General features: G+C 44.1%; 1 protein-coding gene across 3 annotated transcripts in view; it reads right to left on the bottom strand.

Annotated features, from left to right (window-relative positions):
- SIRT5 (sirtuin 5) overlaps positions 1 to 1,177 on the bottom strand; it is a 28,639-nt gene extending 27,462 nt beyond the window's left edge. Inside the window, exon 1 of one of the 3 annotated variants that reach the window (XM_079932703.1) lies at positions 450 to 1,177. The gene's annotated coding sequence lies outside the window, so the exon portion shown is untranslated. Of the gene's footprint in view, positions 1 to 53; positions 151 to 449 lie in introns of those variants that run through there. The other 2 variants (XM_079932701.1, XM_079932705.1) reach the window with 2 other exon arrangements.
- Positions 1,178 to 17,001: the final 15,824 nt, after the last annotated feature.

Raw genomic sequence — 17,001 nt, 5'->3', positions numbered from 1 at the left:
TCCTGCCTGGGGCCCCCGGGGTCTCCCCCTTCACAGCAGCCTACCAGGCCCACCTGCCCTGGCCACATGACTTTCCGACCTCGTTTCCTCCCCTCCCTCGTCTCTCGGCCGCGCTGTGCCGGGAAGACACAGGGCCTCGGGCCTCCGCACGTGCGGCTGCGGCCGGGGCTGCCTCCCGGGTCCACCCGCAGAAGTTGGGCGCACTCCCCTCCCCCTCGCGCTCCTCCCCCTCCTCTGCCACCATCTTGGACCCCGGAATCGGCGGGTGCTTTCAAGCCGCGCAGGCGCGCCGCTGGCCGGCTGGCCCCGCCTCCGCGTCCGGCCCGGTGAGCCCCCGGTCCACACCCAGCCGCTGAGCTCGGCCCAGCGGGAACGCGTGCTCTGCCGGACCCCAGGCTGGAGCCCAGGAAGGCCGCGCAGATGCCGGCCTGGCCCCGGCGCAGACGCACCTGCAGCAGGCCCGAGCGGCGGCGGCAGCGGCGGCGGCTCTGGCGCGGGGACTGGACGACGAGGCCGGGGGGCGGGACGACGAGGCCGGGGGCGGAGCGGCTTGACCCACGTGGCCGGGCTTCCGCGGCCCCTGCCGGAGACCCACACCTGGCCGGGTTCCCGAGCCTTGGGGGGCCATTCTTTGGGCCTGTTCATCGTCGAACAAGATTGTTCTTTTGCATTTCTTTCTTTGGGGGCCGACCGGCCCGGGGGAGGGGACAGGATCTTACTTCGCCTTTGTGAGCTTCCCAGATGCGTTGTGAACGAGGAGCTGCTTTCCTCCTTGAACCTGTAGCGATCGCACAACTTTGCGACAGAGCACTTGGAATTATAGGTGGGCTTCCTCTGAGACGCTATTTGCAATGATGGTCAGCGGGGCTCCCAGGCCAGCCCACCAAAGCTGAGTGCCGGTGCTGAGATCCTGACCCCTTGTCTGAAGGGAACAGTTTCAGGTCCTCGAGGACTCTGTGACCCACGTGGCTGCACGTGTCTGATTGCCCATAAAATCACTCATCTTTCTTTGTCCTTGATTTAGCGTTACCACCAGCACTAATTTTCTCAATAGAATTGCTTCTGGCTGCTCCAGTAATCCTAAAGGCAAGCGGTCTGAGAACTTGGTTGCATAGAATGTTATGGTAACATTTGTTTTCCCAGCTCAGACCTCAACCACTTCCCTCAGTCTGGCTGGAAATTCAGCCCACTTTGCGGCCTCTCTTGCTCCTGCAAGCTGTACCAGCCTTCAGGGCCCTATGGAGTCCAAGAAAATTGGAGAAGGGCCTCACCTCTGGCTGCTATATTTTCCTGACACACATATAGCACTTTGCACCAGACACCTCTAAGAACTTCACATGTATTAACCAATTGAAATCTTCCCCACCACTCGATAAAACATATAGGGTTATCCCCACTTTCCCCTCAGTAGGGAAACTGAGACCCAAGGAGGTCAAGTAACTGCCCAAGATGGAAAGACTGTTGAATAGTAGAACTGGGATTTGTAAGTGCTTTGGCTCCAGACACAAGGGCCCATGCCACCACGTATACTGCTACTCATTAAAGTGTTGTTGTTTCATTGCTTTTCCTGCTTATGATGTTAGCCATCAAGTGTTAATCCTTTCCTTCATTCAGACATTGGGGGAGGAGGGAAGGCAGGCTGTGGGGAAGGCCCAGTGCCCCTCACTGCAACCTTCCGTGGTCCAAAGGCCCAATATGTAGCCCTCTGCCACCTCCCACAGGTTAGGCCCCCTCTGAGGCATCGCATTCCATCAAGCCCCAGGGGTCACCACCCACAGCTACCCACCACACATCCCTCAACCACATCCCTTCTTCCAGGCTTACAAAAGCTGACTCTTCCATCAGCGTCAGGCTACTTCCTCTTCTTGAAGCATCAACCACCATCTTTTCCATCCTTAGAGCAACTCCAGCTTAATTTCTTGCTGGCCTTGTTCTAAAACAAAGGCTGGTCCCTCTTCCTGGAATGTTCATTTTTCATTCCTTCCATAGTAACTCCTCTCATCCTTCCAGCCTAGCTCAGTTGTCACTTCCTCAAGGAGCCTCCTCTGGCCCCAGCTCCCCCTGCCTCTGCTAGGTGAGATGCAAGCTCTTACAGCACCATAGCAGTTAGCCCAATGAAGACTTCAAATAGATTTCTGTTCATTTGATGAAATTTTCTCTCCCCACCAGGCTGTAAGTTTCCCTGAAGAGGACCCTTTTGTCTCTGTTTGCTCACCGTGATATCTCCAGTCCCTCACAGTGCCTGATAGGAGATGCTCAATTTATGAATGCATTTAATATGTATTAAATGAATGAATGAACAACCTTGCAGGAAAAGCAGCCCAGAACTCAGAGGATAATGGCTTGGCTATCTTTACTAAATTGAAGACGAAGCAAATTACTTTTTCTTTCATGTTGCTTGTGGGTCCCTAGCAGCACAAAACAATTAGAAAATAAATAAGCAAAAAACAGTTTATTGATAACTCACCCTACCTACAGAGGTTTTTCTGGGATAACCAGGTAGGTGATGTAAGAGTTTAGGAGCACATATACTGGGAGTTGGTTCTGCCTCCTTCCTTTAGTGAAATTCAGACGTGCCAAGCTTTATCTCTGGAAAGACAATCTTCCCCCACCCTGACTTTTATGTCCTCTTGGGGCCATTCACTTTGCTGATTACCATGCTGCCCCTCAGGCGTGGACTGTCCTCTTTAAGCCTCTGGTACAAATATAAACTTGGACATAAACCCCTAGGCTTGGTGTCTTTCACTGATTGATTTTGACACACTAGGAGAAGGCTAAAACTTTCTAAGGGAGAACAACAAGAAAATAACCATCAAGATCACAAAACTGCAAGAGATAAACACAAAATTGTGCAAAATCCCAGCCCCACTCGATTCTATATTTCCCAGCTCCAACCTGCTTCCATGAGATCGTGCCAATGTAACATCAACACTACGAGGCCACTCCCCACCCCGTGTGTGTTGGGTCTTTCATGGAGGAAGGCAAGAGAGCAAGGCCCTCTCCGCACAGGCCCTCAGGTTCTTTAGGCTCCAGTGTGAGTCCTGAGGGGTGGCTAACACGAAGCGTGACCCTGCCCTAAGAGGGATCCACGTACACAGCACCCAAGGCTTGTGGCTCTTATCTCCTGCAGCTGGTCAGTGCATGTGACTAGGATATGGCTACATATATTATAGCAACCATGCACACGGCCCAAGCTGAAGAAGTAACATTGACACGAATAGGTGAACTGAGTGGTGGTGGACAGGAAATGGGGTTGCAGATGTTTGCAGTATCTGCAATGAGGAGTGTAAGGTTGTGAGGACAAGGCTACATCAGACAGTCTGGAGCAATGAGAAGGAAACAGTCTTTCAGGGTTGGATGGTGAGCTGTGGAGGAGCCCATACCTGTATTCTTAATGTCTGAGAGCGCTATCCTTTCTCTTCATGTTTAAAACATCCAGTTTGTTGTTGGTTTTTTTGGTGGATGCAATACCTTTATCTTTTTAAAGATATTGGAAGAATGACCACACCCCCTCCCAAAGAGAATTTCCCCACTGGGTCTCTTCCATTCCACCTTTATCTGAAGATACAGCTCTCCTTTCATGCCCCCATCCATCTCCAATAAGATGTCTGCGTTCTCCACACTTAACGAGTGTTTGCCACCAGATGGAAGGCTGTTCACACTTACTGAGTAGGGGGAGGAGAGGGCTAAGTGGGAAGGTCCATGCTTGAGGACATCTCTCTTCGGAGACCTCTCCACCTTGCTACTTGGTCTCCAGGGTACTTCAGAGATAAGGACCAAAGTCCCAGGAGCTTCCAAATCCTGATTCATCCTGTTGTGGGCAACCTCTGTAGTTTGGGAGGGTTCGTTTATCCACAGTTCCCTTGACATAGGCCAAGCCTCCTCAGCCTCTGCATCTTGGTGTGTTTGAACCTTTTCTGGCTGAGGCCATCTCTACCCTGGCAGAAAGCCTGTGGGACAGCATCATTTCTATGAAAACTACCAGCCAATTCCCCTTCCACAGGGCCACATTCAGCTTACAAAAAACGTGCATGAAAAACTTTCCCTGCCGAACTCTGGAAATGAAGCCATTCCCAACACAACCCTAACTCTCTTTGCTCTGCCCCTTAGGTCCTTCTAGCTGCACCATCCCACCTTTGGGCTTTTTCAGGTACGTGCTGGATAGCAATCCCTGAGTCCCTCCAGCTTCAGGGGGACACAGGTCAAGCTCTCTGGGGGGTTTACTGAAGCCCTCCTCACTTGGCATGAAGTGAGAGCAAAAGCTCCCCTCTGTTCCCCCATGAAGGTACAGGAAAGACACCTACATTTTAACAACTATACCCAAAGAATATTTTTCCTTTTATACACCCAAGGGTGGGTGAGGGACCTATTATGCTGTATTCTAAATTGTCAAAACCTGGAAACAACCCAAATGTCCGTCAGCTGTGAATGGATAATCATATTGTGACACAAGCTTACAATGAGATACTACTCAGCAATAAAAAAGGACAAATGAATAACATATGCCACAATATGGATGAATGTCAAAAGCCTTATGTTAAGCGAAAACAGCCAGACTCAAAAGGCAACAAACTGTATGATTCCATATATATCACATTCTGGAAAAAGCAAATCTGTAGACACAAAAGTCAGATCAGTTGCCAGGTGATGGGGTGGAGCAAGGGATTGACTACAAATGGTCATGAGAAAATTTGGGGGAGAGAAAGTCTGTATCTTCACTGTAGTGAGGATTATATGACTACATATATTTGTTGAAACTCATAAGACTGTACATGAAAGAAGGATGAGTTTTAGTGTATATAAATTATAACTCAATAAAACTGACTTTAAAAAATAAGAGCTCTCAGTACTTTATAAGCAAAGAATGAGGACACAGTTTTATATTAGTTATCTATTGCTGTGTAACAAATTATGACAGAACTTAGCAGCTCTAAACAACATTTATTATCTCACAGTTTCTGTAGGTCAGGAATTTGGGAACAGCTTAGCTGTGTAGTTCTGGCTCGGGATCTTTCATGAAGTTGCAGCTAATATGTCAGCTGAACTGCTGTCATCTGAAGGCTGGATTGGGGCTGGGATACAACAACCTTGGGATACTGTAGTTACACAAGCTGTTTGACTAACAAAATAAGTGTCTAACTAGTAAACTGACCTCAGCTTTTTTGTACCCTCAGCTGGTGAGGTCTGGGGACATTCCAGGTATAGAAGAATAGTAGTTTGGTTCTTAATTGCAAGCAACAGAAACCAATTCTGGCTTGTTTAATAAGAAAATTTATCTTATTAAACAGATATTGTATAAATAACTGTTACTACAATAATTTGTTAATGGATAATTTGATATAAATTGTGACATCAAAAACATGAAATGTGTAAGAGGTACAAATTACTATGTATAAAATATGCTACAAGGATATATTGTACAGCACAGATAATATAGCCAATATTTTACAATAACTTTAAAAGGAGTATAATCTATAAAAAATTTGAATCACTATGTTGATTGAAAAAAATACTTTTTAAGCCTGGTATATACCACCTAAATCAAGGGATCAAAGTGAACGTCACCAGTAATGGGACCAAAAAAAATGATAGGATACAATCACTTCCAAAAATGATAAAGCTTAATTTAATCAAGAGGAAACATCAGACAAACCCAACTGAAGGACATTCTACAAAAGGACTGGACTGTTGATTTTTAAAGTGTCAAGGTTATGAAAGCCACTGAAAGACCGAGGCACTACTCCACACAGAAGGGGACTAAAGAAACATGACAGTTAAATGCTCCATGTGATTGTGACCTGGATATTTTCACTATAAAATTCATTATTGTGTCAACTGAATAAACTTGAATGGGTCTGAGGATTAGGTGGTAGTGCCGTATTAAGGTTAATTTTCTGATTTTTTTTTTTTTTTTTTTTTTTTTGCGGTACGCGGGCCTCTCACTGTTATGGCCTCTCCCACTGCGGAGCACAGGCTCCGGACGCGCAGGCTCAGCAGCCATGGCTCACGGGCCCAGCCGCTCCGCAGCATGTGGGATCTTCCCAGACCGGGGCACGAACCCACGCCCCCTGCATCGGCAGGCGGACTCTCAACCACTGCACCACCAGGGAAGCCCAATTTTCTGATTTTGATTGTTGTGCTGTGGTTATATAGTAGAATATTCTCGTTTGTAGAAAATACAAAGTATTGGGAGATCATGGGACATCAGATTAGCAATTACTCTCAAATGGTTTAGAGAAAAACTTATTTGTATAACTTTTATTTGTCCCAACTTTTCTGTAAGTTTGTTTCAAAATGAAAAATATTTTTTAGAACATAAAAAGGATATTGGGGGCTTCCCTGGTGGCGCAGTGGTTGAGAGTCCGCCTGCTGATGCAGGGGACACGGGTTCGTGCCCCGGTCCGGGAAGATCCCACATGCCGTGGAGCGGCTGGGCCCGTGAGCCATGGCCGCTGAGCCTGCGTGTCCAGAGCCTGTGCTCCACAACGAGAGAGGCCACAACAGTGAGAGGCCCGCGTACCGCAAAAAAAAAAAAAAAGGATATTGGGTAGCAGCTCTATTCACAATTGTCACCACCCCACACCAATACCCCACAAACAAAACAAAAGGAAATAGAAACAATGCAAATGACCATCAAGAGGTGAATGGATAAACCAGCTGTGGTATACCCATACAACAAAATATTTAATAGAAAGGAGTAGAATATTAACACATGCAGCAGCTTGGATGACTCTCAGAGGCGTTGTGCAAAGACATAAAAGACAATCTATCGTATGATTCCATTTATATGACATTCTAGAAAAGACAAAACTGTAGAGATGGAGCACAGAGCAGTGGTCTCAGGGGTCGGAAGCAGGGAGGGTATGACCATAGATAGCAGAGGGGAGTACTTTGGGGTGATGAAAACTATTCTGTATCCTGAGTGTGGCTGTGGCTGAACAAATCTATATGGGTCAGAATTCCTAGAACTGTATACTAAAACAAAACGAACATGTCACGAGATGGGGGTGATGGTTATATAGCTCTATACGTTTACTAACACACATTGAGTTATTCAACTACGATGTTCGAATACTCTAGTAAGTAAATTATACCAGGCGGAGTAGACGGTGGGCAGATGGAGGATTTGTATACGTTTGGAAATATTCATATTAAAAAGGTAATAACAACAAAGGGGCACTGGGTATCTCAGAGTATCACTGGGACGGGGACCTCCAGGCAGGAGCAAAACTCAAAATCCCACTGCAGGTCTGCTGTAGAAAGAACGTCTACAGACACCACCATCGAGAACCACATCTGAACTTGGACCATGGACTCTGGTCATCGTGGATATGGGTGTGGCCACAGCACCACTCTCTCTGCTGCCCAAGAACATGGGCTTCTGCATCCTTTGCCAATGTCAGACAGAGTTACCTCTGATTCTTCCTTTGTGTCACTAGTTCTGTTTTCAGAGTCCGGAGTAGGTACCTCTGCCTGCCAGGCCTCCGTCCTCTGGCTGTGCCTTGGGAAAGTGAGTATCTTGCATTTTCACCTGCTAGAGTGAAAGGCAGACTCTGCCTCTCACCAAAACTCCTAAGGTGGGAGGATTCCCCAACCATGGGAATGGGTTACAGATGCTGAGCTTGCAAAAAGAAGGACACGCCCACTGTGACAGTCAGCACCATCTCTTTGAAGTCTTGACTTAAATTGGCCTCTTTTGGTCTAGAAATGCTTCATATTCCAGTACAGTAAATTCTCCAAATTTACTGCACAAACGTTTACTACACGTTTTCCGAAACACTAAGACGGTTGACAAAGTATCCACTTGTCTGTCCATCTCTCCTTCCACATGCTCCACCGCAGTTTCTAGACAGACCCTTACAGGCTCCAACCTCTTAGCATTTTCTGCTCCAACATGTTTAATAACACAAGCTTTGTATTCTACATTCTTGGTCCAAAAAAACCAAAGGCAATGAGGAGACCCCAGACTGTTTGACACATAAAGACAACTTTGGGTCACATCAAATCGTTACAGAACAGCCACAGGGACATAAGTAGAAATCAAGTTTACAAGCGTCCCCTTACTTTGATGCATTTGCCCTTTGGCAAAACCTCTGTGGTGGAAGAGGACTATCCTCCTTTGCTTAAATTTCACAGAACACCAAAATGGCACCTAAGTGGTTCATTTCCGCTCTGGAACTGGCTATCATGCTATACTTATGCTATCCGTATATTATTGCAGGAAGGATTTTTATAGTGCTTTATAGGTCCTAAGTGCTCTCAAATCATTAATAAGTTATTCATCCCTGAATCTTCTGGTCAATGTTAACATCTTCTGTTTGAAGTGCAGCCACCTGGACGTAGAGGTTAAGCGCCTGGCCCAAGGTCAGGGGGTGAGGCACTGTCAAACCTGGGATTGCATGATTTTATAGAGAAAGAATCCAACACTATGTCATTCATCGGAAGAAGAGGCTACTCTTGACCCAGGCCACTTTAAAAGTCAAAGGAAAGATGAATTAAGTGCTGAGCTGGTGTGTTTCAAAGTTTGCTTAGGGGGGTACCAGCCGAGGAAGGGTCAATTACTTTGCTGTGATAGGACTTCTAAATCAATCCAGTTCAGCATCTTGACCACCGAAACTAAAACTGTCACTTGAGATGTCTCTCCCTGTGTTTTTATATATTCACACTCATGTTCTAAAAATGACCTTCTGAGGGATTAATGGAAGAGGTGATTTAGACCCAGAGTCACTAAAATTGATAATAAAAGAAAGAATTTTAGCTTTAATGCAGTAGTCATTTCTTAAACACGCTCAGTAGCTAATATTCTATTATTCTTTTCTTAATAGTAGGCTCAAGTTAAAATATATTTGGCAAAAACTATGATACTTTTTTTGTAGGACTCTCCAGCAGGGGAAGGTTAAAAGCAGTAAGAGGAATCCTCGGGCATTGCCATGCAAAATCAATAGTTGCTACCTCTGGGCTGCAGCATCAGAAGATTGCCTGTCTTCCAATTCCCCTTCTTACGTTCCTCAGAGAGGCTGAAGAAAAGCTCCAGAAGGGAATTCAAACTCAGTTTCCTTGGCTTTCCAGAGATCGCTGTAATTAAGCAACAGTGATTTAATGAAAGAATCTAAGAAGAAGGATTCAGTCTCAGTAGAAAAAGCTTCTGCCTAAACCAACTTCTTTGTTCACTCTTGCATTCTGTTTTCTCGGCACCTACGTGTCTTCTCAGCTCTTCGCGGTGCGTTGTTTCTTTGTGAGGCAGCATGAAGCAGTATTTCTAGAGAAGGCAAGTATATGATTATTTGAGCCAGAGCAGGTGGAAATGGAGCCTGATGAGTGAATCACTGGGGCCAGGAGGCTGGAAGATGGTGATTGGCCAGACTTGGGTCACATGCCCTCCTATGGACTAGAGAGGTGGGTCAGCTCCATCTGAACCACATGTGCTAAATAAGAACAGAAGAGGGGGGCTTCCCTGGTGGCGCAGTGGTTGAGAGTCCGCCTGCCGATGCAGGAGACACGAGTTTGTGCCCCGGTCCGGGAGGATCCCGAAATGCCGCGGAGCGGCTGGGTCTGCGCGTCCGGAGCCTGTGCTCCGCGACGGGAGAGGCCGCAGCAGTGAAAAGCCCGCGTACTGCAAGAAAAAAAAAAAAAAGAGGATGATCACCCAAGAGAAAATTAAGATGCTATTAGAAGACAAAGGAGAAACAGATGCTGGGCAGGCAAAAGCAACAGGTGGCACGACAGAAGTCCATCTTATATATGAGGAAAATAAGGCTCAGAATGTTTAAGAAACTTAGTTGAGGCCATGTAGCTAGTGGTCCAACCAGGCTTGTGGCACTATTATTTTTATTAGTCTGATTTCTTTTCCTAAGGATATTTTAAGGAAAATATAGGGAATGCATCCCATTCTCAGAAAATATCTTAATCATTTTGAGAGTTACATATAGTCACTAGGACTCTGTTGACTTTATCATCTTGCATCCATGATAAGTATTTTCACTGCTAATGACAATCTGTTAGTGTTGAAAGTGGCGAAAATTCAATCCAATGTCAGCTTGTGAGCCACAGTTAGTTACTGCTCATGCCTAGCATTCCTGGACCTGAGGACTCAGTTCTGTCCCCAGCCAGCCCTGTCCCTTCTGGCCTTACATCTTTGACTCAGCCTGCATCTATAACAGGGAGAAAGAGATGCTTAAGGACCGTCTACACCACATCTCCGGGTGAGCCAAACTGCTGGTGAGGGTGCTAGTGGCTCTCAGCACACCCCTGAGAGCTCTGGGGCAGGAGTGACCAGAGGACACAGACTTTTCTGTCTCAGCTTGGAGACTAAGCTTCAAGAGGGCCAGGAACTCCCGGAAGTAAGTTAGAGAGACACATAGAGATGATCCAAGGGGTTAAAAAAAAAAGTAGTTAGCTCATTTAACTTGGAGAAAGGAAGCCTGAGCATAGTTCTGATGAGAGATGTTAAATATCAACTTTAATCAAGACATATTTATTGAGCCCACCATGCACTGGGCCAGGACTACCCACGAGGAATACTTGCCTGGGGAACAATGCCTCGCTGTTCTGTCTCTGCTGAGGATGGAACAAAGGAAATGGATCTGTGTGGCATAAGAAGAGCTTCAAAGTAGCTGTAATGGAGAATTTTCCACATCGCATAATGAGAGTCTTTTAAATACAGGGCTGGCTCGCCAGGCGGATGCCGAGCCCGAAGCGTGCCTGGGGCAGGCTTGCACAAATCAGTTCTGGCTGGTTTGAGATGTGTAGTTTACAGCAATCAATTGTCCGCATAGGGCTGGGGTTGAGATACGATGATGTCGTTTTCCTCTGTGTTATTTTGAACCCTCACTTTAATAAATACTACCGAGAAACTTCTCAGAAGTGTTAAAAACAGGTTATTTGGAGAAAACAGAAGTGAGTATCTGAACTCTACATGAAGGACGTTACAATGGAAAACACCCAGAGGTTTAAATAAACATTTTCAAATGTTGTAAAGAAAAGCACGCAAACCTTAAAGGAAGATAGCAACCTGAGGACAATACTGAAACTATGACCATTGACAAAATATTTGCTATCTAACTGTTCATTGCAGTTGGTCAGAAAACATTAAAATACCAATAGATAACTGGATTAAAAAAAAAACTCATAAAAAATTTATATTTGGCCAAAAATGAATGAAACAAAATTTTGACCTACTTATAAAGCAAAATTCAATTTAAACAATGTACTAAATTCTTTTCTAAAAAAATCACCTATTTTTTTTTCAATAATAATTTCCATTGCTGATGAAGACACTGAAAAAGGAGCCTATCTGGATATCAATGTGACTGTTTTATAGGTAAAACTCCTTTAAAAACATTTTTAGTAATTCCATTTTTGTTTTTGGAAATCTATCCCTAAAAATATTTAAATCCAAAAATAGCATTGCTCAAAAATGTTCATTGCATCATCCATAGTCCAGAATAAAAATGTTTAACATCACCTGCAACCACGAGAGACCGGACGTAACCCAAATGTCCGATGGTAGGTGAATGTTTCCTAAATTATGATGCAACAACTCATAATACTGGACAGCAATTAAAATTTTTTAAAGTTGAGTTATAACATGGAAAAGGTCACAGTCAACATTAAGTGAAAAAAGTAGGATATGCCTAGTTCTGCTACTTACTAACTCTGTGGCTAGTAAGAGACTCAGTTTCTCATCTGTAAAATGGGGAAGTAACAACAGTATCTTCTTTATCAGGTTGTTTTGACCATTAACTGGAATTACATACATAAAGTGCTTAGCAGAGTGTCTAGCAAGTACTAAATGCTCAATAAACGATAGTTTCTATTTTTCGAACATGAGCTATAGCCTTGTATTTAAAGAGTCATCATCACGAGATATTAAGCCAAAAACTAAGCTTAGAGTGATCCTTGGAAAGAAATAGGTCAATGGCAGGGGTTGTCTCTGTGAGTATTCAACTATGGGTCAGATATGGTTCAATTATTATTTTCTCTACATTTTCCTTTCTTTGTATATTCTGAGTTTTTCCCTTGGCTATTTCTACTACTTTTATAATGGATGAAAAGACCAAGTTTTAAAACAAAAATTTAGTTTAATGGAATGCTTATTACTCCACCATAAAAAAGAATGAAATATTGCCACTTGCAGCAACATGGATGGACCTAGAGAATATTACACTAAGTGAAGTAAGTCAGACAAAGACAAATATTATACAATGTCACTTATATGTGGAATCTAAAAAATAATGCAAATGAATCTATATACAAAACAGAAACAGACTCACAGACATAGAAAACAAACTTCTGGTTACCAAACGGGAAAGGGTCAGGGGGTGGGATAAATTGGGAGTATGGGATTAACAGATACAAACTACTATACAGAAAATAGATAAGCAACAAGGAACTTGTTGCACAGGGAACTGTATTCAATATCTTGCCATGACATATAAAGAAAATAATCTAATATATATGTATATACGTACATATATATACATTTATAACGGAATCACTTTGCTGTTCACCTAAAACTAACACGATATTGTAAATCAAATATACTTCGATTAAATAAACAGTTTAGTTTAGAATACTTTCCAAAGAGAAATAGAGTAAGTCACTAAAGTTCAGACAGAAATTACAAACATTAAATTTGACAGTAAAGTCAATGACTTTACCGGACCAAAACACGATGTCCTGGTCATCGAGGACAGAGGGGTTGCCGTCACCTTCCTCCCAGCGCCCATGCCTCACTCTCACCATTTTGTTGTCTAGGCCATGCTAGGCCACAACTGAGCCTAAATGGGGCTTTTCCGGTGTTTATAAAGCTGTCTGCACGGCCCCTCTTCTTATGCTTCTTGCATGCTTTTCTCCAGCAAGCAGAGAACTGCAAAGGCAGATTTTCCATAAGTAGTCAAGCTTTTATATAACCAAAAGCCTGCTTATCTTGCTTGACTTAATGAATGCCTGAATGGAGTTTAATGTTTGAATTCTCCAAAACCCTGGTCTCTCTCCTTAAGTCAGCAGTTAGTGGCTCTTAAAATAAAGTTTTTAGACTTCTTATGCAAAAAATTAATCAAATAAAGGAAAAAACCTACCAGCAATTTTTGTCCTAGGGCCATCAAGTTCTGCAAATTGGGTGGCTAAGGGTGCACGTTCATTCTTTTGCACATACACCGACACGTGTGACACACGGGTCTGCTGGGAGGGAAGGAAATGGGGGCCGGATGTTGCAGAAAGGAGCGATGACCCCTGAATTCTAATGTTCTGGTATTCATTTCAGGGCCAACTGTGAATAGGGCTTGGGGAAAATATCCTCAGATAACCTCCCTTGAATTTATCCACGTCTCATGACCAGAAAACATTCAGAACCTTCCCTACCCCTGTGCTTCCTTACTCTCTTGTTCTTTTAAAAGTCGTTTGATTAACAGCTGTGTCACGCCATCCCCACCTTCTTGCCACTGGCTCCCCTCCCACCCCAGGGCCCGCGAAGAAAGCGTCTCTTCATGAGAAGTGCAGCTGTGCAGCTCACAGCGCTCTCCTCCCAGGCAGGAAGGTAGAAGTCTCGCCTGAATGAGATGGGCCAGGCCCCCTCCATCCCCACCCCCAGCTCTTCAGGGCTGCTTTGCGAGGCTGGCCCTCATGCCCTGAACTTAACATAAATGCTGTCTTATCTTGGCCAGCTCTTCCTTGGTCTCCTTATTAGCTACAGAAGAAAACTAAGAGGAAAGAGTGCCTTGAGTTTTTGCTGTGAACGTGGGTAATAGGTCATGCCGAGATTTTAAAAATAAATGAATGTGCCCCACGCTGGCCACAAAATGTCAGGCAGGAGTCTGGTGCTTTATTCTCTGGAGAAGCTGAAAAGAAAAGCCTTTGCCTTAAAGCAGGATTTCTCAGCTTTGGCACCACTGACATTTTGGACCAGATAATTTTTTGTGGTGGGAGACTTTCCTGGGCATTGCAAGACGTTTGAGCATCATCCCTGGCCTCTACCCACCCCTGGAATTGTAACAACCGAAAATGTCTCCAGACTTTGCCAACACTATCCCCTGGGTACCACCAGGTTACCAGATAAAATATAGGATGCCCAGGCAAATGTGAATTTCAGATAAATAATGCAGTATTTGGATACTTAAACTGACAAATTATTTGTTGTTTATTTGAAATTCACATTTAACTGGGCACCCTGTGTATTTATTTGCAAATCTGGCAACCCTACCGGGGGAACAAAATCACTCCCAGTTGAAACCCACTGCCTTGAAGATACCAGAAACTGGAGGCTTGAGGCTTGGGGTTGTCATCAGGGGATCAATTACCTAATCAATCTGAGAGCCTGGGAAGGGAAGAGAAATTAATTACCATGGCGCTCTGTTTACTATGCCAGGAGATAGGGGAGAATGCCACCGTATGTCCAACTCTTTCTTTTCAAGGAGTAGCTTTAAAGACATCCCTACATTCATGCAAAATTAATTTCTCAGTAGAAAGAGTCTCTCAGAGAAACGAGTGCACAACTCACAGATTCGAGATAATTGGGATTAACTGGTTTTTCCCCGGCAAGGTTGACATCAAGACTGTCTCTTTCCTCTCTCAACTCTCAGCTATCAACCCCTTTGGCAACATCGACGTATTGGTTTCTCAAACATAATTTTTGCCTGGATGGCTGCCCTAAGGACCACAGTTTGGCTTGTTTTCTGTGTGTGCTTGTTTTTGTTTTGCCAGCGAGTAGGTATGGGGCCGGGGCCACCCACAGCCTTGCCTCTTGTGGACACTCTGGACTCTCTGAAAAGTGCTGTGATGATGTTTCAGATATCCTGAAGGAACACAATCACTCCGGGCTGGCGCTCCTAGATGGAGTCTCTCCATCTACCCAAGGCACCAAGATTCCCTTTGGTTGGAACTGAGTAGAAGAAATTGGGGAAAGACTGTAATTTATTTTAAAATTAACCCAAGGAATTTGGACTTCACACTTAACTTACAAGGGCAAACATATTTCATTAATTCCTTTGAAACTGAACTTAAAAATTCTGGACTTCAACTTCTTTGGGATTTTAATCTTTGAACTTTAAAGCCGTGGTGGACATCATGATAGGAGGAATGTGTTGTTGGCGTTTTATTACCATTATGATACCATTTGAGCTCACGGCAGAACCTCTAGAATAGACTACACTGAACAACCTGACTGACGATTTGGGATGGGAAATCGACTAGGGAGAGGATTTTAGCTTTCCAGTCCTTTGGAGTTAATCGGAAAGGGAAGGAGGGAATGGATTTAGGTTTTACGAGGCCTGATGCTTATACACTACGGTGACCCTTTTAAGAAAAAGAACAAAATTATGAATATGAAATTATATGTGAAAGTATCTATTTAGAATGAGAAAAGAAATCACAACAAGTTACAATTTTATAAAGCTGACAGGTACCACAAATATCACAAATCCAGAAAGTACCATTAATATTATTTTAAATAAATTGCTTGATCCTCCTCTACGTTTTTTTTTCCCGCCTACTCTTTGGTTATCTCTTCACAACAATGCTTTCTAATATCATTTTATGTAGAAAGATTAGAAAGATAATCTGGTTAATTAACTTTTCCTCAATTGCACATTTTTCCTCGGCAGTGAAGGTTCACTTGAAGAAGTAGAGCTTGACCTTAGAACGTATCTAAAAAGGTGAGTGCTTTCTGCAGAACTCAGCTTCCCAAAGAGAAAGGCGCAAAGGGATGACTTCTTCCAAAATCACCAATCTGATGAGTGACTGCTCCTCCCCGAGGGTGCAGGGGTGGATGGGTGAAGACTGTTTAGGGAAAAATCCCTCCTCATAGAGAAAAATGGCGGTGATGTAATGAGTGTTCTCTCTTCCCTCCCCCAGCTTTTTGTTGCTGTAACCGGTTGGGCTTAACCATTAAATCTGTGGTCAAAAAGAGTGGGCTTGGCCCCCTTCGGGGAGAAGACCAAATTGATCAGGGAAGTCCTGCTCCCACCTTCCTTCAAGACCAATCCCTACTCTTCTGTAGCTCCTCTGAGCCATGTTGGCGAACAGCATTGATTTTGTCCTCAGAAAACTTCCCAGGTGCTCAGAAGCCCAGAGGTGGGTTGACCTTGAAGCTAATGAGATCTAAGCTCCAGGGCCTGTCAGTTGTGCAGGCCTCCCCGGGGGCTCACCCACCGTATTCTGCAGAGCCCGCAGTGGGTTCTGGTTTTTTTGTTTTTTTTGTTTTGTTTTTTCTTTTTTTTGGTGGTACGCGGGCCTCTCACTGTTGTGGCCTCTCCCGTTGTGGAGCACAGGCTCCGGACGTGCAGGCTCAGCGGCCATGGCTCACGGGCCCAGCCACTCCTCGGCATGTGGGATCTTCCCGGACCGGGGCACGAACCCATGTCCCCTGCATCGGCAGGCGGACTCTCAACCACTGCGCCACCAGGGAAGCCCTGTGGGTTATCTTTTCACTTCACTGATGATGTCCTTTAAAGCACAAAAGTTTTTAATTCAGGTGAAATCTATTTTTTTCTTTTGTTGCTCATGCTTTTGGTATTATATCAATATAAGAATCCTTTGTCAAATCCAAGGTCATGAAGACTTACCCCTATATTTTCTTCTGAGAGTTTTATTGGTTTTGCTCTTACATTTAGATCTTTGATCGAGTTTGCGTTAATTTTTATATATGGTATGAGACAGGGCATCCAACTTCATCTTTTCCATATTTTATCCCAGCACCCTTTGTTGAAAAGACTATTCTTTCTCCCACTGAATGGTTCTCATACTCTTGTCAAAAATCATTTGACCATAGATGTGTGGATTTATTTCTTAACTCTCAGTATCTATTCCATACATAGATACATGTCTATCCTTTGCCAGTACTACATTGTCTTTGTTACTGTTTCTGCTCAAGTGTTGTTACAGTATTTCATCAAATGAATTTTTATTTTGGAGCTATTAAAATGTAAAAAAGAATGGTCAGTGTTTATTGTAATCCAATTTCAGAGATACTAAAGTCTTAGACCTGATTAAGTATGCTGCATCTGG

This window comes from Stenella coeruleoalba (genome assembly GCF_951394435.1).
Source record: "Stenella coeruleoalba genome assembly, chromosome: 10".
In the NCBI taxonomy this organism is placed as follows: domain Eukaryota; kingdom Metazoa; phylum Chordata; class Mammalia; order Artiodactyla; family Delphinidae; genus Stenella; species Stenella coeruleoalba.
The sequence above is the reverse complement of the archived record's forward strand: the minus strand, read 5'-3'. Positions and strand labels throughout refer to the sequence as shown.